We start from the raw sequence: 20,658 nt of genomic DNA, 5'->3' as shown, positions 1-20,658 counted from the left end.
GTTATTCAGAAGTGTTTTTGTTGTGAGACACGCAGAAAAAAACACAGCACTGAGGATGCAGTGAAGGTTATTATGAGTCGGGCGGGGTGGGAGCAGTCTGCTTTGCTCTATCACACTTCGGCCATGAACGTGGGAGCCGGAGTTTGACATCTGGAAGCCAAGAAGGAGGTTAACAGAACCGAAGTGCCAAACAGAAGGATGTCTCCTGCCAGTAGGGGATCCCGGCTTTCCGAACTGGTCCAGCCCATCCTGTTCTGGCCTCGAGCCTGCAATCCTAAGGGGGAACGTGACCACTGAAGAAGAACTTGTATCTGAGAATGTCTTGTACCTAGATAAAGACCCCCACACACTTCTTGTTTCCCCCACCCTTTCTTTTTTAGAAATGGTTTCACCTTTTTTTTCTTTTTAGTTACTGATACAACTCAGATTACACCGCAGTGCACATCCCTCCATGCCCTTACATACTCAGGGGTACCAAGGGGTAGGCACTACAGTGCATACCTCTCGGCCCCCTTACATACTCGTCAGTGATTATTGAAAGGTATGTAAGGGTGCGAGGGGTACAAACAGAAGCACCAAATACCAAACGCACTTACACTACATACCCCTCGATGCACTTACATACTCTGCAGTAGTTACTGCAGAGTATGTAAGTGTGGCAAAATGCATTTGGCACTGCTGTGCCTACGCCTCGCACCCTTACATACTCTGCTGTCTGCACTGTAAGTATAGTTGGTATTTGTTAGTGCTATTTCTTAATTCGAAATACATCCTCACATCCATTTTTGGATGTGAGGGTGCATTTTGGGCTAGGAAGATATTGTTCAATGCCCACTTCGCCCAGTCGCAGAATCGCGCTAAAATTTAAAGCAATTCTGTGGAATCAAATTCTGGCAATTCTGCCCACCCCTACTCTGGGACCCTTTCCAGGCGTATTTGGATCACAACCAGGGCACAATGAGCTCTCCGGAAATCTCTGGACGGTAGGGAAGGCGGCAGTCTGGGGGACATAATGCGCGATATTGCACATAGAAAAACGGGAGGCTCTCCAGACATAAGGCAGACTGGAATGAGACATACACACACTAATGACTCGATACTCTTCCACTCCCACACCGGTCACGCTAGAAGCATTATTTCAGGCTAAACACACCCTTAATTCCCTTTGTACTACCAATGAGACACTAAGGGCCTCATTACGATGTTGGTCGGAAAGCATTCCGACGGACGCCTTGTCGGAATCGGTTCCGACCGACTTGGGTTCCGCAATTCCAACCAATCGATTACGATATTTCCGAACACCGTTTCATCGGACTTCTATTGACTTCAATGAGAGCCGGTGTTCTGACCGAAAACATTGAAAAAAGGGGTGGTTCTGGGAAACCTTGCATCCTGCCAGAGGAACTCCATGGTTCCAGCCACACGGTGCATGGTTGTAAAGAGGGGTCCCATGGGTAACCCCACGGGCCCCCAAAGTCAGATTCCGATAGCCGCTTCATGTGGGACAGACCAATTTGGAAAGGCTGTCCGATTCCTACATTGTAATATGTCGGTTGGAAACAAGGTCCATAGACCTGTACGATCCCCAAATGCCAGTCGGAACTGAGTCAGAAAGATCAAACGGTTACCTTCTATCATAATCGGTCAGAAATGCTCCTGAATCGGCCGGAAACATGGGTTCCGACACGGGTTAGAAAATTCAGAATGCCATTCGGAGCCTTTCCGACCAACATCGTAATCAGGCCCAAAGTGTTATTAATTGTTTAACTACTGTTGTCGTTTTCTTGTTTGTCTTATGAAGATTATATTCTGTCAGCAGAAAGTGACTACTTATAAAAGAAGAATTAAAGAACATGCTGAAACTACAGAAAGAAAACACCTACTGGTTATTAACAAAACACTCTAATTACTTTTATCAATGTGAATTACCAGTAGTGCTGTGTTATTAGAGTTAATAAAAGACCATCTTATGCTCCCAGAAAAGACTAAGCACTGAAATGACTCAAAGCAAACCAATTTAGAAAGTCCTTTGTATAAAACAGCCAGGTAAGAATCCGGATAAAGATTTAATCACATCTCTAGGACACTAAGCAATCAGAGGCGAGTGTCATTTATCATATTACAATGGTGGTATTATCTTTAAAACTATTATTTACACTGAAGGTTCTTCAGAGAGATTAGCACTTCATGCACCAAGATCACTAACTCATTGATGGTCTCATTTCTATTTATATAACTTACTGTATGTAGCACAACATAATTCCTTTTCTGATGGAGCAAAATAAAGCTCTTATGTCATATAAGGTATTCACGTTTGATAGGTTTTGCAAGTAATTACCTGACATTATATCTCACCTTACTGCAGTGTCAGTACTTATTTTGAAAAAAATAAGTGCTTGGCCGCTTGTCAGAAGGCTACTGCAGTTTGCACTATCCCTTGCCCCTGCCGGCGCTGCCGATGACACTACCGTCACAACTAGCCGACACACTCGTACAAGTGTGACAATTCAGACTTTAAATATACATTAAAAATGACAAATGCGGTTCTCTTATAACTTTGGGTGGCAGGTATTAGTGATTTTAATGTATATTTGATACAAACAACTGTTGTGTTTCTCACAAAATTATACAAACAGCGCTACCATGGGGCAGGCTGTTATAACAGCCGGTGCTGACAATAAAGTGCCGGTGCCGAGCACCAGAAACCACCTGCTCAAATTAAGCACTGTGCAAGTGTACAGCACTGTAAGTTTGAAAATAACAAGAAAGGACATTTCATGTAAGGTGTGGGTGCATGGTTGAAGGGAGGATGGAATAATTTTTGCATTTGGTGAGAGATGTTTACCTGAGTTTTGGAAAGGAAACTAAAGAGTGCAGGAAAAGTATTGCAGCTCAGGAGGGAAAAGATGTGTGCAGCGCAGCAACGGGAGTTTGGTTACAAACTATCTATGGCAGGGAAACAAATGGAGTGTGGATGCAGGGCGTAAGGGGGAGTGACAGACACAAATTACATGTTAAACAAGCCTAGGCAAAGCGAATAGGTCTGGCTTTCAATTTGATTCCTGACGCCAACTTTAAAGAAAAGTCTGACGGCAAAAAATAAACCACAAAACAAATTGGTTTTTGAATATAATGCATCTGTCAGACTAACAATTAAACGTGATTATTACGTGTATGTTTGAGATGTAAATTAGTTCTCATGTATTACAATGGAAGCTGTCCACAAGCGGCGGAATGATACAGGAAACAGCTTATAGCACGTGGTGAGAGATAAATTGTCATTGGGTGGAATCAAAGCCCACTCTATGTATATTTTAAAGAACTGGTAACAATAGGTGAGCACTGGTAACAATAAGTAAACAGAGGTCTGGACTCTCCGGGCAGACCTAAAAAGAGTACCTGCAGCCAGCTGCGTAGCGTGGGTTGCCAGCGCCCGGGGCAAGGCACGTATCCTTCCACTTGTCTTTTTAAATTTTGCACCCCTAAGAACTTTGCACCCTGGGAAACCGCCCCTTTGGCCCACGCTGCGTCACTGCCTACAACATGGCGGTGGCGTGACTTCCGGTCGCAGAGCAGCACTGCAAGGAACAGGACTATTGTCACATCCTAATGAGGTTATACAAACAGCTAGAGTTTGGTGTCTCAGTTAATGAAACAGTATGTCTGGCCCTCTTTCACGAGCACTTAAAGTGACAATAATATTCATGATAAAAGTAGGCAATCCAGAGTTTAACAAAGACATTATCTGCAGTCCTGGAGATGTGTTTTACAGTCTGCAATGCCGGGTAGCCCCAAGGAGCAGCGCCGCCCTGGCACGGCCCGGGTGCCATTAAGATGGACGCGCTCTGTATTAATAAGGCTTAGAAATGGGCCTATTGAATATTTAATCCACTCTCTGAAAGCCTGGCCTTGAAGAGGCTGGTGTCCCTTCCTGCGGGGCACTATTTCTTGTTTAAGGAGTGTCACACTCCCAGTACCTCACAGAGGGATAAGAATGCGACGGGGGGGGGGGGGGGGGGGGGGGAGTATCAGGAAAGAACAGAGGAGAGAGGGCAGGACGAGAAGACAAGGGAGCGATCAGAAAATGAGGAGTAAGAGGAGCAGAAGAAGAGAGAGGAGAGAGACTGAGGTCAGTCGAACTGAAATAAGGAGTGAAACTGATAAGGATAGAGGTCATTCAGAGAACAGGAGAAATGAAGATGGTGAGGAAACGATGGGTCAAAGAAAGGAGATCAGACGATGGAGGTGGAGAGAGGAATGGATGGGGGAGACTTAGAAAGGAGAGAAGGGAGAGGAGACGGAAAGTGCGCAAAGTAAAACAAGATGGAAGAAAATGAGAGCAAGGGGCGAGAATGAGTGAAGAGAGAGACAAACAGGAACATTGAGGTGTAAGAGAGGAGGAGGAGAGAAGTGGGGAGAGGAAGTGAGAATAAGTAGGCTAAAGAGAAGGGACAGAAGAGGGTAGAGGAGAAGAAGAAAATAAGTGAAATCAGGAAAGGCGAGAAAGGGTAACAAAGTAAAAACTGAAGAGACAATGTAGGAGATAGGATAAGAGAGTAAGCTTCGAGAAGTGAGATGAAGGATGGAAAGGAGAATGTGGGAGAGCTGAAACAAGTGTAACTTGGGTCACTCTTCAAGATGCAAAATCTTGCAATATTGAATGGCCTTTAAGTGGATGAATGCTTGAGATGTTCTTGAATTCAGTCTTTTCCCCCCTTGTTCCACATCATCATGGCATTAACTTGGCCTCTAACCTGACACCTCTCTACCCTTGACCTTTGGTTCCTCTCCCCGCCTCCCAGAGTCCCTCCCTATCCCCTAAAGGAGGGTTGTCCAATGTTGGCCAGCAACGGCAGATTCCATGGTGGATTTTCACTTACTGTCCAAATGGCTCCCTCCCATTCAGGTACATTTCCCCCATGTGAGTCACACCTATAAACCAAGCACAAAAGAGTTATACTTTTGACTGGTCCGGCACTAGAGTAATTTTTAGACTAGTTCTAACCTTTATCAGGAACCCGTGGCTAAGGTAACATCTAAGGTGGCATCCTACCTTTCCTTCCATCTGTTCCCACCCTACTGCCCCTGACTCCAGTGACATCAACACAGCGTGACCCAAACAACAATATAATATGACAAGCAAACTTAACAATTGCGTTGGGCCTAGCTACTGCTGGAAGGGACCCCAAATGCAAGCAACTCTGGGCAGAGGGTCTTGGTAAAGGGGCGAATTCTGGCTTCGGAGATGGTTATTCACGGTGAATCTCTAGAGTCAGTGCAGCGACTGCATTGACCAGTTAAGGTATGTTACCAGCATCTGCGCAGCACATTTCCACTATTTTTGTGGCCCTGTAGTTCTTTCATGGTCTCTGCAGCCTTCATGGTGCTGGATTCCCTTTGTCACTCTTGAGCCCATGTGGTTTGTGGACATTGTGTTCGGTTCTGTATCATACTGGTACTCAGGGCTTTAAGTGGGATGAAAAAACTGTGGGGTCTGTCAAAGGGGCGTGGCTTAAAAAAAAATAAGCTAAAAATCATCTGTGCTTAGCAAAGTGTGCCGCCCGACTTGTACTTTGCTGTTTCTGTCATTGCATCCAAATATGTGATACAACAAGTAACATCATGCCTACAAGAAGTCAGGACTATTGGCTTTGTCAATGGTTGTTAGTTGCATAAGCTAAATAAGCAGCAACTATGGCTTGTATACAATATTGAAAAAGCTTCCACTTAAAGCCATGTTGACACTGCGACAATCCTGAGTTTCAAAAAAAGAAGAGAAATCCAGAGAGAAAATGACTCTTTAAAGGATTTCCCTTCCCCTACAACACTCACCTGGCATGACCTCATGCCGTATCTTCCCCATTAGTGAGAAGTGAGCAGTGTGAGCACGCGCACATCGATGTGCCTGCTGTCACAGTGTGAGCACGCGCACATCGATGTGCCTGCTGTCACAGTGTGAGTACGCGCACATCGATGTGCCTGCTGTTACAGTGTGAGTACGCACACATCGATGTGCCTGCTGTCACAGTGTGAGTACGCACACATCGATGTGCCTGCTGTCACAGTGTGAGCATGCGCACATCGATGTGCCTGCTGTCACAGTGTGAGTACGCGCACATCAATGTGCCTGCTGTCACAGTGTGAGTACGCGCACATCGATGTGCCTGCTGTCACAGTGTGAGCACGTGCACATCGATGTGCCTGCTGTCACAGTGTGAGAACGCGCACATCGATGTGCCTGCTGTCACAGTGTGAGTACGCTCACATCGATGTGCCTTGAGGTTCTGTAATTCTCGAGTCTGACTCCATTTTGTTCTGTGCCACCATTTTGTGTTGCCCTCACGTAGGCCTGTGAAGGTAGCCTGGCGAATAAAGTGGCCTGGCCTTCTTAGTTCATGTATACATTAACTAGGTTTCTTTTTGACTCTGAAATGAACTGTAAGAAACTGACCTCTGTACCTGAAACTGACCCCGCAAAGCCAATTTCCCTGATCAATCTTTGTCTGAGATTGCCAATCAATGTTCAGGACATCGTTAACTTTTAGTTTCCTTGTACATGCCTTATCTTGTTCATCATCTGTTACCGTTTTTTTTTTATATGTTTCTTCATTACATTGGTTATGCTTTCAATTATAGGTTTGTCCGGCTTGTGGAGATTGAATTTGGGACATTCCTAATAATTAACTTTTGGGTTGGGATACTGTAAATTGAGTTTTTGTTATGTGACACTTTGTTTGAAAATGTACCTTATTGGCTAGAATTTTGTGCAGTGGGTGTACATTTATAATGTGAATATTGGGTATCAAAGGAGACATCTCGCCTTAGTAAAATGAGCAGTCTCCTGAGAATTTACACCGTGATGTATTTCTAGGATCACTGTTACTAGCTGCAGCTAATAAACTTGGTCTCTGATGCCATCCAGAAGTATTCCGTGTCTCTGTATACCAAGACAGGTGAACTCGAAGATCTTAGTCGTGCCCCTGACGCCGCTGGGTTAAACCCCGGTTCTTCAGCCTGCTGTCACAGTGTGAGTACGCGCACATCGATGTGCCTGCTGTCACTGCAGACCGGAAAAAAGGGACCGCCTGTGCCAGGGCTCAAAACAGAGCCCGATAGAGACCCGTTTCGGGGCCCCCTTTAAAAAACTGCCGGTGCTCAGCACCGGTGAGGCCTGGCCCACTTAAAGCCCTGCTGGTACTAGTGAATACTATAGGATGACGGCTGCCACACGGGGATTAGACCACTACACCATCCAGTATTTGATTACATTGGATAGTGCCCTTAGGTCCTGTTCTGCATCAGAGCAGTGCATTGTATACTTAGACGTGTAGTATTTAAGTAGGCGTGGGCGTAACTCGCGTCATTCAGCGGAGCCTAATCACGCAGACTTACCCAAGAATTATGCTTAATTACGCGAGAAGAGTCATTCCCCATTTAGTGCTGTTTTTTAGTGCAAAAATGTCTCCTCACATCCAAAATGGCAGCAAGATTACATTTTGCATCAAGAAACAGCGCTAAATGCAACAGGACACAAATAGAGGGCGCCAGCAGCCGCTCGGTCTCACTTAATATGGCCATGGGTCAAGAGTTTCGCCTAATTCACTCCGACCATTTAACGATATTTGCTTAGCTCAAGAGTAACATGGAATTACAGAAATTTCTCTGTCGTTTTTGGAATTACGCCAGGGCTATATAAAAGGTATAAAAAAATATATTTTAGAGATATACCTTGGCATTGTAAGTGTGACAGAGCAGATTTATTTAATGTCCACTTTTGTTTTACAATTCAGTGATTTGCTGTATGGTGAAGAATAATGACGTCTTAGAAAAGAGGGAGGAGCTACGTTTCTCTGGATGACGTGCATAGGACGTTAAAAACATCCTATCCAGTAACACAGCCGCATCTCTTGAACCACTAGGATGCATCTACGTGATGCAAACAGACACATTCACTTGTGTTGAAGTTTCTTCAGGAGTGTGGCTTCAGGGTGAGGACTCATGAATTGTTTCCTCCAGGAAGGGCCCCATGTTAAGGTCTGAGGGGACCAGGGGCCTTCATATACCAGGGAGGTTGATCCGCATGAAGGGCAGAACTAAAAATTATTCTCGGTTGACTAATAACATGAGCTCATAAAACAACTGCGCCCCCTTGTGGAACGGAGAAAAAACACAACCATTGTTCAAGTAGACCTCAAATAAATATTTAATTATTTAAGAGCCCACATTGGCTCTCCTTAAAGAAATGCCCTACACTGCAGCATACCTCCTCAAGAGGCCACAAGACGTTCAAGCACATCACTGTAACACCCAAGGAGCCACACTGGCTCCCCATCAGCCCCACTTCATTCTTCAGGACCAGTCAATGGCATCATATATGAGTATGTCATCGAAGGCATGGCTGACTGGGAAACTAACCCCACCGGCAGACAGCGCTACACCAGGAGCCATGACATTGCCGGATTGGAAACTAAGACGTGCACGGAGAAGGTGGCTAGCAGGGAGGAGTTCACAATCTACGCACCCAGGCTCTGGAACAAAATGGCGGTCGATGCAGCACTCCATGGAGAATCACCGCTGTATGCAATACATGCGACTGTCTCATTGTCAACGAGTCGCGACAAGGCCTCTGCCCTTGTACAGCGCTCCATTGCTTCCTAGCTAGGCTCGTCTATAGAATTAAATACAGCAGCTTAGCACAGCACCGAGCATCCCCTTCGGATTACTTCAGAGCACACATGTTCTATTCAGAACATCTACTGGAGTGAAAGTTGAATTGGTGCTGTGGTGGCCTTGTCCAATGTTCTTCAGCCACAATGGACCAGTTGTCAAAAGTTCAAGTGTAAGAGAGTTATAAAAGTTCAGTTTTCTGAAAATCAATCAATCAATCAGAGTCTTATAAAGCGCGACTACTCGCCCGTGAGGGTCTCAAGACGCTGGGTGTGGGTTGGGGGGCTGGGTCTGTGCTTCAGTTGAAGAGCCAGGACTTGAGGTCCTTCCTGAACTGCAGCAGCGATGGTGATTGGCTGAGGTGCAGAGGCAGGGAGGCAGGCGAGATCCCAGAATGGCTTGTGGCTTGATTCGACTCTCAGGCTTAGGTCCCCAGAACGCCATTGCTTGAGGGTTAGGTTTACTTGCAGGGGCTTGCAAAAGCCAAAGCATGACAGGAGCAGGAGCTATATATGAGAACTTTACCCTTAAAGGAGCAAAGCCTGCACTGGACTTGTATATAGAAATATCGACTACCGACACATCAAGCTACCAAAATATTGCGGTTAACGTGGAGGCCTGAAATATCAAGACGGAACATTCATATATGTAAGTTTAGATTAACAATCAGTAACACCACATCTAAGTCACCTAAAATATATATAGATATGTTGTCAAGGAAAATATATGGGGAGTAAATTAAAGTAAACTTATGTTTACAAATACACACTTACCTTCCCAACATTTCGTACCTAGATATTTTTTCCATGACAGCATGACATTCTGAAGTCACCGTGAGCGTGGAATGCCCTCACTGGTGTTTTCTATGGCATGCTCAACGCAGTGCTTAATTTGTAAAAAAGTGCCAGGGCTCCCGTCAGGAGGCCTCTACAGCTTGCACCACCCACTGCCACTGCTAGTGCTCCCAATGACAGTATCAGCACAGCTGCTAACAATTACACACTCCTACAAGTGTGACAATTCTGGCTATTCCAGCCCCCAGAGCTTTAAGAATGACTAGGGCGGCAGGTATCAGTAATTTTTTATGTATATTGAATTAATAAAGAACTATTGTTGTGCTCATCTCTAAATTAGGCAAACAGCGCCATTATGTGGTAGACTGTCATAAGTGCCGGTATTGACAATTAGGCGACAGTGCCGAGCACTGGAAACCACCGGCTCAAATTAAGCACTGGCTCAAGAGCAGATCTTTCTGACATCAGGGGTCAGATATCTGCTAACTTCTGGGAATGAGGATGTTTTTTGCAGGACATTGTTGACCCTCTCAGGAGACAAACCCAGACTGGGGGCTGAGGAGGAAGTGCGAGGACAGTGTGATTAGAAAGCTCCAAAGTAGGACATCAGACTTTTATCCCTACCCAAAACCTGAAAGAGCTCTTAAAAAACAGTGGTTGTCATCACACGCCTAAGTCCCCTGCAAGGTTGGTTACCCACGGTGACGCCTTGGCTCATTAACCCTTTTGTTCAGAATAAAAGGCAGAACTAACATGGATATTTTTAGATGTCCTTCATGGATGTTACCATTATTTTCACACGTCACCATTATCCCAAAAATGCCAATACTGATTTCTGGGTTGCAATTATGAATTATATTACATTACATTTTTGGCACAAATGACTACAAATATCAGGTAAGAGCATTGTTACTGCCGAGCATTTTGCAGGTTGTTTCAGTTTTACCTCCAGACATGGCTCTTCCAGACGAAACAGGTATGACCACCTCAGGCCTGCCCTACTCAGCGTCTGGATACCCTCACAGGTGATTAGCCACACTCTACAAATTCACATAACATAATTTTGAGCAACGTCATTCATACTGCTTTAGTAGTGTGGTAGTTTTACTTTAGCTTTCCGCCGGAGATTACTGGATTTTAAGAATGGCATTGCTTAAACTGGGGTAATTCTGTAGTATATCTGGGTACACATTCTGGTATTGGCACTGTCTTAGTCAGTTTTTCTAGATTCTTAAATAATGACTAATTAAGATTCTTGAGTAATTAGCACCATTTCTTACTCAATATTTGCATTTTACGCTCCACTCTAAGTAAGGAACTTCTTGTCCAAGTTAGATATTATTCTAAGCCTCCTCCAAGGCAGTGGTAGACTTCTTCTAGCCCATTACCTTGCCCTGTGTTGGCAGACTTCTTGCTATCGCCATGTGGAAGGCCGCTTCAGCCAGGTGGAGCACTGAGATACAAGAAGGAACTGGCTCTTAATTTGTGCCGGTGTGCTCGGCACCAGCACTTACCTCTTGACACCAGCACATGTTATGTCAGCCCACCACAAAGGGGGTCTGTCAATTTGCTAAACATCAGCAAATGATTTAATGTTGCAAAATACATAAAAAATAATAATAGCGGCACGTCCAGGCCATTATAGCTGTGGATGGCCAGAAACAGTCCTTATCATCACATTTTGAAGGAGTATGACGGTTAGTAGGTAGCACTGGTACTGGCATTTGGCAGCACTGGCAGGGAGAGTGGGTGGTGAAAGCTACAGTGGCTTTCTGAGAAATATCTTGAGCCCTGGCACTTAGGGTCTGGTTCAGACCGTGGCGGAGGGGAATATTCCATCACAAACGTGACAGATATCCCGTCCGCCGTATTGCGATTCCATTATATCCTAATGGACCGTAAGTGATATCCGTTACAATTATGACGGAGGATTCCATCTGCCGAGATCTAAATTAGGCCCTTATTTTTCCACAAATTGGGCACTGACGGGAATACTACCACAGGAGTTCCACACACCTACAGCTAGGTGGCCTCTAAGCGCTCCGCCGCCCATGCTAAGCAGTAGGGGCCATATTCGGAAGGAATGCAAGGGTGATGTTGTGTGACTGCCCTGACTTACAATTTACCATGGAGGAGCCACTAAAATCTGTAATAAACCGTGATTCTTGCAAACTGACCAGCACATTACCCCGATACTATTTGTCCATTTTCACTTTACTGCTGCATTTCACCGCTATCTGCGGGCCCAGAGCCCGCCGCACAGTGATGGCCACTCAGGCAATGCAATCTGAAGGCTTGACAGCGAATACCTGGGCAAGAAAATGGAACCATAAAAAAAGTCCATTTCTTATGAGCACAAAATAATGTAAAAAAATGGCAACAGTCCTCTTCAAATGTGAGATGTTCACAAACAAACTGTGAGAGATAAAGCAGAAAAAACACCTAAACGTTTCCCAGGTAAAAGATGAGGGGAAAAATGAGAAATGGGTTGTTTTTTCTGTGCTGTGCATCATTTGGAGAGGGTTTGATGTGTGAAAACCCTGAAGGTTTGGGGGGAGGGGGTGTTCCTTGCCCTCTGTGACCGACTCTCAGGTCTTTACTCAAGGTCCTGTACCATGTGAAGTTCCGTGCACCAGTGCTTGATTTGTAAATAAATAAGTCCCAGGGCCCACGCCAGGACAGTGACAGTACTTGCACAACTACTAAATATTATACACCTATAAGTGTGACATTTTAGACTATTTCAGACCCCCAAAGCTACAAGAATGGCTTGGGAGGCAGGTATTAGTCATTTTTAATGTACATTGAATTACTTAACAACTGTTGTTGTGCTGACCTCCAAATTAGACAGACAGCACCACCTTGTGGCAGATTGTCATAAGTGCCATTGTTGGCAAATAAGTGCCGGTGCTGAGCACCAGAAACCACTGGCTAAAATTAAGCTGTGCCCTGCACAATCATTAAACTGCTGTTCGTCTCACTGTCCTTAGGTCCTGGATGCTATTGCTTCCAAGAATCCCTTGGTGGTGAGTAGCTTGGAAAGTGGTTAGGGGTTTTAACTCTAATACAAAATCCATCCAAAAGCTTTCACAGTTAACAAAAAAAATAGAAGCTATTGCAGTTAATAACAAACAATAGCAAATGCAATAGTTTGTGACTCTAAAATGCTGAGTTATTACATTTGTCATTGCCTTTTTTGCAATTACATGCACGCTCATACATAAAGAAACAGACACATGTATTTGAAGGTCATTTTGAAATGGGTTTCCTATTAAAAAAAAAAAAACACTTCAAGATGACCACCAGCTTCACAACACATCGTGACACGAACATCGTGATATGCGCCTGCATTATGATGCCAGCAGCCCGTTTTCATTTACCATTCCAACATAGCAGATACACGTGTTATTTTGCTAAGTTCCTGCTGCTGTCATGTTTTTTGTGTGTCTGAGGTCAGCTTGCACAACAAAAAATACCAGAGGATTTTGAAATCAAAGAAAAAGACGAGCCTGCCTTGATCAGGTCAGGAAGATCTACTGACATCTTCTTGTTCTGTTTTTGTTGTGTACTGACCCCTACTATGCCTTATTTAAACAAGCATTTACAATGCAATGGTCTCGGCATTGTTAAAGTTAGTGCTATTGGCATTGCTCATGACATTATTTTTATGTTTTTGTTTTTAAAACATTTAAAGAAACGGCATTGTTATTTACAATGTCAATAGCTTAATCACTCTCAAATGCGAGACCTATTGCATTTGCACCCACACACAGAGCCACACACACAAAGCCACCCACACACACAGAGCCACCCACACAGAGCCACTCACATAGAGCAACCCACATACAAATAGAGCCACCCACAGAGCCACCTGCACACACAGAGTTACCCACACACAGACAGAGCCACCACGCATAGAGCCACCTACAAAAAAGCCACCCACACAGAGCCACACACACAGAGCCACCCACACACACATAGAGCCACCCACACACAGAGCCACCCACCCACACACAGAGCCACACACACACAGAGCCACACACACACACAGAGCCACACACACACACAGAGCCACACACACACACAGAGCCACACACACACACAGAGCCACACACACACACACAGAGCCACACACCCACATACAAGAATAGGCAAGGTGCAGGTAATGCCGGTAGAGTGAATTTACATGCGCAGGCACCTAGACAGTGCAGGCAGTTAGAGTGCAGGTGTAGTGGTGCTGCATTAAATTACAATGACATTTCTCGGGGTATGGGTCAATGACCCAGTGCTTAGCAAGTTGGTCCAACATTTCAGCATTTGCAAAGCGTACTGTGTAAAGTGTGCTGTGATCTGATAGCCTCCTGTCAAGAATACCCTATATAACACTCTCAAATTAAATGAACAAATTGGTGGTTGAGACGTTTAGCCAATGATGTCCAGTGCATGCTGATGGAGTCTAAGCACAAAGAGGGAGGACACACAGCGAGGTCAGCTGAGAGGGACTAAGAGAGGTACATATGTGAGGGCAGAAAAGATAGGGTATGTTTTGAAGCCTGAGGTTGTGCTGCTGATGGGTTCAGGCCTGTCACTGAACAGCTCTTAACTGCAGAGGGACCAGTGAAGGGCCAAGAACAGAAATGTGGGAGGCCATAAGAAAGAGGGGGCGCTTATACTGAAGACACCTTAGAAGCTAAGGTTTATAAACAACTTTATTTGAGGTTTCACGAGGAGCAGTACAAACTGACCTGCAGAGAAATTAAACGCCCATAAATAGTTGGCGAAGTCCAATAAGGCATCAACATGAAAGGAGGAAAGCATCACATGCAGTCATGGGTAGGAACTGATAATGACACGGTCGGCAACGTCGCATGCAGTGTCACTCACATATGGAGAATTACGGGAAGGCACCAAAACGATAAGTATGTTGGGTGGAGTTCAAAATATGCCAGATCTCCGCACCAACCCGGTGACTGGTTAGGATGTCGGGTTTTTGGTGGGGTCCCCCGAGGGACACCTGAAAACTGCAGCCCTGGACAAGCGGGTCAAAGAGACACACAGCGCTCGCTGCAGGTGAGGAAGGCGGGACAGGAGTCGGTGCGGGAGTGAGAGTGAAAGGCGCCTTCTTCCGTGCAGCCCCCGTAGCCTGTGCACACTGTCCCAGCCGGTGAAACGTGCGTCCACAACCCGGAGGAAATACACTCTTCCCCAGCCCGAGCAGCTTTTCCCCGTCTAATATGTTTGAGACAGCTTTTATTTAGAGGCTGCGCTTAAAATTAAAAAAGAGAGCGAGCCACGAAGCGGAGCTGGGCGGGGAGGGACATTGTCCACTCGGAGCGCCCCGTGTGTGCCCCGCTAGTGCGCATCTTCGGGCTGGAGCAGGGGAGGGGGGTCCGTGCATCTCCCCAGGGCGCTTCTCCCGTAGCAGGAGGACTCCGGCGTTGGACCCAAAACCGGGGAAGCCGCAGCATCCTAGGGCGCAGGGGGAGCACTGCGCCCCCTCCACCGTGTGCTTTTTTATGGTATTTGTTTTTAGTTTTAGTTTTCTTGCTGCAGGACTTTGTGCGTGTTTTCCCCGGACCGTGCTCCTGGTTTCAGCAGCTCTGCGGTAGGGCTGGTTTGTTTATTGTGTTTTGATTTTTTTCCTTCTCCCCCTGTATGGTTTTTCAATGAAAAGGCTGATCATGAACAAGCTGTACATCGGGAACCTGAGCCCCTCGGTGACAGCCGACGAGATCGCACTTCTGATTCTTCTCTGATTTTTTTATCCGATTTTATTGGGAGGCCCCGGGGCCCGTAGGGGCCCGGCTTCCTGCTCAGTTGAGCTCTGCTGCTCTTCGGCCACCTTTTTACGAGGTGCCCTGCCCCAACTCACCGGGGTGCCTGAGCTAGGGGCGGCCGAAGGAGGAGCTGAGGGCCCGGCCGGGAGCGGAAGGAGCGGAGGCTGCGGCGTCCGCAGCGGAGACAGGGCCTCCTCGTAGAGACGAGGGGCCCCGAGATACGGGTATTTCACCATTGGGCCAGTAATATTGACCCCGTGTTTTGTATTTTCCAGGTGAACACATGAACACCACCATCTTTCTCCGAGGTCAAGCAGAAATGCCTCGGAGAAACGCAGCGTCATTTTCGGATTCGGGTGGTTTTTTTTTTCTCTCCTCTTCCCATTGGCTGGAATGTTTACATTCCAGAGGAGAGAAAGAAACTAAAAAACACGCCCCCGAATCATAAAAAGATGGGGCTTAAATGGACAAACGCCCCTCTCCTCCAATGGCTGGCTTTCGTTTAGGAAGCAAGCCAATGGAGAATAGGGCGGGTTCAAGCCCCACTACTGAAAAACATTAAATCTCGCCAAGCGAGACTGCGCAAGCGCAGCCTTCGCTAGCCGAGACCTAAAAAGGAAGAAACCCTCACTCACATCTTTTGATGCGCTTCTTCATCGGGTTCCTCTCATGATGTACATAGGGGGTTCCAGTTGGAGCTTCCAGGTGAGGTTTGAATGTGTCCCTGATTACATATGTCACACTTGTAGACAGAGTTGGATGTCAGTTTCTCCAATCTCGAAAAGAAACAAGGGCTTTGAGTGGTTGATGAAGGGGCTCCACCAAACTTCAGATGATGCCCAGTTCCGCCAACGCCTTTATCACACCCATAGACTGGCATGGCCTTGTAAAGGGAGCTATCTGCATGTGTAGGTTACCGTACACAAAGAACTGTGTACAGGGCATACTACGGGCCAGATTCGCAAAGGGCCTCCGCACTCATGGTTGAGACCCCTCCGTCAATGGGGGAGTCTCCGCACGTGGGGCGGAATATCGGCAACAAGAATTCTCATCGCGAGATTCCGTCTCAAGTGTGGAGATTCCCCCACGACTACGGGGCCTCCGCCCCAACTACGGAGAATCCCCCACGACCGCGGGCCCTACGCACAAATGCAGAGGCCCTTTGCGAATCAGGTCCAATCTCTCAATGTCACTGCTCACATGTGATTGGCTGTGCCATGGTCACAAGGGGTGAACAGCGTGCACGCTCGAGGTCTAGTCATTTTTGGAGTACAGAAGAACCAGGTTTTGGTACAGTTTAGGGAGTGAAAGCAACTTTTATAATGACAGGGGATGGTTCTGCTTTGTTTAAAAGGGCAGTGGGAGAGCGAGTCTGCTCCTCTGCATCCTGACCCCACTGGTGCGGAAGTAAGAGACAGACTTCCGGAAGAAGCTGCAGACAAGATGTCAGCTGCGCCATATTCATTGCGGTACACTACGCTCTCTGGGTCCATGCAGCATTCAGGACGGACGCTTCTGGGGAGTTATGGCCTCCAAAGGAGAACAAATCACATGCAGGAGAGGGAGACAGGGGGCTCTATTAGTTTTATAGCCTCTGTCTTAATTAGGAAACCAGGCAAGACCTAAGAAGTAAGTGTAGCTGCAATCACCAACAGTGACAGGTAAGCAATGAAAGATTATCAATGCCTGGCAAAGTGCACCTAGAACACACCTGGATTGCCTTAAATGCCACATGGAACACTTCTGGAACACATCTGCCACACACCTGTAAGAAACCAAATCCACGCTTGGAACACAAATAGAACACATGAGAACCCACCTCAAACACATCTGCCACACGTCTGCAACATACTGCGTCCACACTTGGAACACACCTAGAACACACGACAACCCATCTCAAACACATCTGCCACACATCTGCAAGACACCAGATCCACGCTTGGAACACAACTGGAACACATGAGAGCCCACCTCAAACACATCTGCCACACGTCTGCAACATACTGCGTCCACACTTGGAACACATGACAACCCATCTCAAACACATCTGTTGCACACCTGCAACATGTCGCGGGCCGTATTACACATACGGTGCATATTCCTTGATTGCGCCGGGCACACCTTTAAAAGGTGTGCCCGGGGCAATCAAGGAAAATGTGCCAAATTAGGGTGAATGCACTGCCTCCAGGGCAGCCGTGAACTTGCGCTGCCCTGGGAGCAGCACATTCCTGTGAAAAACAGAGCGGCTGCTTTGAAGTCGCTCCGTGTTTTCACAGTGCATGGGGCACCCCCATGCAGTTAGAAGGGGATTAGAGATCCCCTTGGAGGTGGGTGCAGTCAGTGACTGCACCCACCTGCAAGGGTATGACATCGGGGTCCATGGGGCCCACTTTCACCCTCCAGAGGGCTGCCATTAGGGGGGCAGTGCACCTCGCGAGAGCTTCTTTGCATCTGCGCCCGCATCTGTTTTATGGCGCGGGTGCAGAGGCTAAAGGAGTCTCTCATTTGCATGGGGCACACTTGGAACACACGAGAACCCACTTAAAACACATCTGTCACACACTTGCAAGACACCAGGTCCACAGATGAAATACGACTATAACACACAAAAACCCACCTCGAACACATATGCCGAACACCTGCAACACACCGCGTCCACACTTGGAAAATAACTAGAACACATGAGAACCTACCTCAATCTGTCAGACGCCTGCAATACAACTGTAACATACTCTGAACCTATCCAAAATGCTGGAGATGCACACCTGCAACTGGTACCCATCTGCAACTCACCGAAGCCATACGAAGCCCGGTGACGGTGGACACCTTTCATGGTTTCATTCTATACCAAGACCCGAGAGCTGCCTGTAAAGGGATTTGCCACAGGCAGATCTGTCCCGGAAAGTAGGAAAATCCACCTTGGGATGTGCGTCGTCCCAGGTCCTTTTCAAGCTCAAAAATGTATCGCTTCTCTTTGCTCATTCGCATGTCGAAGTGCAGCTACACGATCACAGTGTCAGAAAAGCCACACACCACTGGTCCCCCACCAAAAGACCTGCAAAATAAGCCCCACTTTAAACCCCTATTTCTATTTCTCATAGTGCACACAAAGATGCTGTTTGAAGGTAGCCGACCCATCGCTCTCTCCTGTTCACTACACTCCACACTTCAGCAGATTTACACCTGAGAAGGTAAGAGCATCCCTTGGGTCATCACCACTCATGACACCAACACACTCCTCTTATAGTCCACACAATACACCCACACCCTTCCCACCAAACACGCCCTAAGGAGCCGTAAGCCACTCTTCCATGAAAGCTCTTTAGTATTTCAACAGGAGGATGCAGCACTACAGGAATGCCTCTGTGATGCCATACAACGACCCCTCAGTAGAGAGGTTATTCCCTCTGTTGAGGTACCATAGACCTGTCTCCCCCGGAAGGGCCTAAGGTTGAGGGGAGAGTCCACTCGGGACTCCCATAGCCCCTCTGTCGCTCTTCTCTTTTGAAGGCTGCGATGCTACTTTCTAATACATGCATTTGCTCAAATATGTAATGGGATGTATTAAATCACTGAAAAGTGAAAACCCTATCTCCTTAATATCTAGAATGCATCATATCCCACAGCTTCAGGATAGACACCCCTACAAGCTGACCAGCAGAAGGGCGAGCCTTACTTCACAAGGTCACGTGAAAAGAGTCCGTCGATGAACAGACTATATAAAATGGTCTCCATCCTTTGAGATAAGCATCCATTCCCCAACCGCCACAAAAAATGTGGAGCAAATTGGAAAACAGGTGAACACGTACAGGTCACCAGCATCCACTCCCCTTGCACCCTATGTCTGCATCTCACCCCTGACTCCTGAAAAATGAATGTCCAGCTCAATGTCACGGTGTCACTGGGACAGGAAAGTGGATGGCCAATCCGAATGAAAGGTGGGCCCTGGGACCATGAACAGTGGAGGCGAGTCAGCGGATTAAATTTTACATACTTTTTCACCCAACTCCCTTTCTTTCCCAACTTGCAACTGAGTAACCTGGCATGGAGGGACTGCAAAGGGTCAAGGGACTATCAGACAGAATGGAGCAGCCTCTGTCTCCTCATAACTGGAACCCAGTGTTTGTAGACAGTATATGAGGAGAACCATGAGGCTGCCCACAATATTTCTGAGATAGGAGCATGCTTCTGGGTCACCAATGATGCCAACTTAGGTTGCTTTAGTGGGCACAGATGCACTTGCATGTAGCAGCCATGATGGATGCAAGATATAATCTGACTGGAGACTGAGTCATTGAAATGTGATCTTGTACGAGCTGCTGGTCAATAGGTAAAAATAATCTGGTGCTCTGGAACTAAATCATCAGACCACATCAAAAATCCTGATTGGGTGGCATCATCTGCCATAGAGGTATAGATCCTAGAAAGAAGGGAGGGAGTTGGAAACATTGGTGGTCACCTCAGGAGACAATGAAAAGAGGTCCAAGAGGATAACACATGTCCTTCCAACATACTCAGGAAGCCCGCTCTGCTCATCCTTTCGGTGATAGCCACCAGAGTTATCCCTCTTTGAAGTTAATGGCACTATGTCCATTCCTCCATTAATGTTCTTCCCTAGTAATATCATTTTAATGCAAGTCAAGAAGTACATCAACTGTAGCAAGCAGTAGACAAGAAATATTTCTTGTAATCAATTACACACACCCTTGCAGCCCTTTCTCAGGTGTACTCACTCCAAATCAAGGCACAAGAAGCGAGCGGACAGCCTCATTTTAACTGAATATTTGGCGCATCTCAGGAGACAAGAAGGAGCTCAGACTTTATCTAGCAGGAATGCATATCCATATTCTAAACTTATTCTGGGTAGGCCTGGTCAGAGTTTGTGGAGTTCCGCTAAGTGACCCAAAACCTCTGCCGCGCTATGCAGAGTTCAGGAAGCGGCAGAGTGCGTTAGGTGACACCATTTGTGCTGATTTTTAGCGCCGGGTGTTTGTCCCGCGCCAGAAAATCAGTGCAAAAGGCATCATGCACAGCGAAAGAGGGAGCTGCTTCTGCTGCTTGAGTAGATTTTCTTCTTGAGCGGCAGCTTCCTTAACGCGAACAGATGCTTTCTCAATGTGAGCGATTGTGAACATCAGCGACCACCAGCATTGAGAAATCTCGCTGGAAGGTGGTCTAGCGTTAGGTTTTCCACGCTCGCGCTTGGCAACTTCACATTGGCGAGCATGAGCTAGGAAAAAAATCCGCTCTGCTTTGCAGGGCTGAGTTTTTCGGAACTCTGCGTGCTCCACGGAGTGCGGAAAACTCTGCACACTCCGCGAAAGGAGCGGAGTTCACCGCCCAGGCCAGGTTCTAGAGTGAAAACCCTTTAATATGAGATGCAGGAAGGTAAACAATCAGTGGGAATATGTCTTTTTGCT

The 20,658-nt window shown here is 46.7% G+C and overlaps 1 protein-coding gene across 1 annotated transcript in view; it reads right to left on the bottom strand.

The window, feature by feature from the left end:
- Positions 1-20,658, bottom strand: part of LOC146786162 (solute carrier family 12 member 9-like) — a 609,812-nt gene that overhangs the window by 395,253 nt on the left and 193,901 nt on the right. The window lies entirely within an intron of this gene.

Source organism: Triturus cristatus, chromosome 11, assembly GCF_964204655.1.
Source record: "Triturus cristatus chromosome 11, aTriCri1.1, whole genome shotgun sequence".
Taxonomy (NCBI): Eukaryota; Metazoa; Chordata; class Amphibia; order Caudata; family Salamandridae; genus Triturus; species Triturus cristatus.
This window is presented reverse-complemented; position numbering and strand designations above follow the sequence as displayed.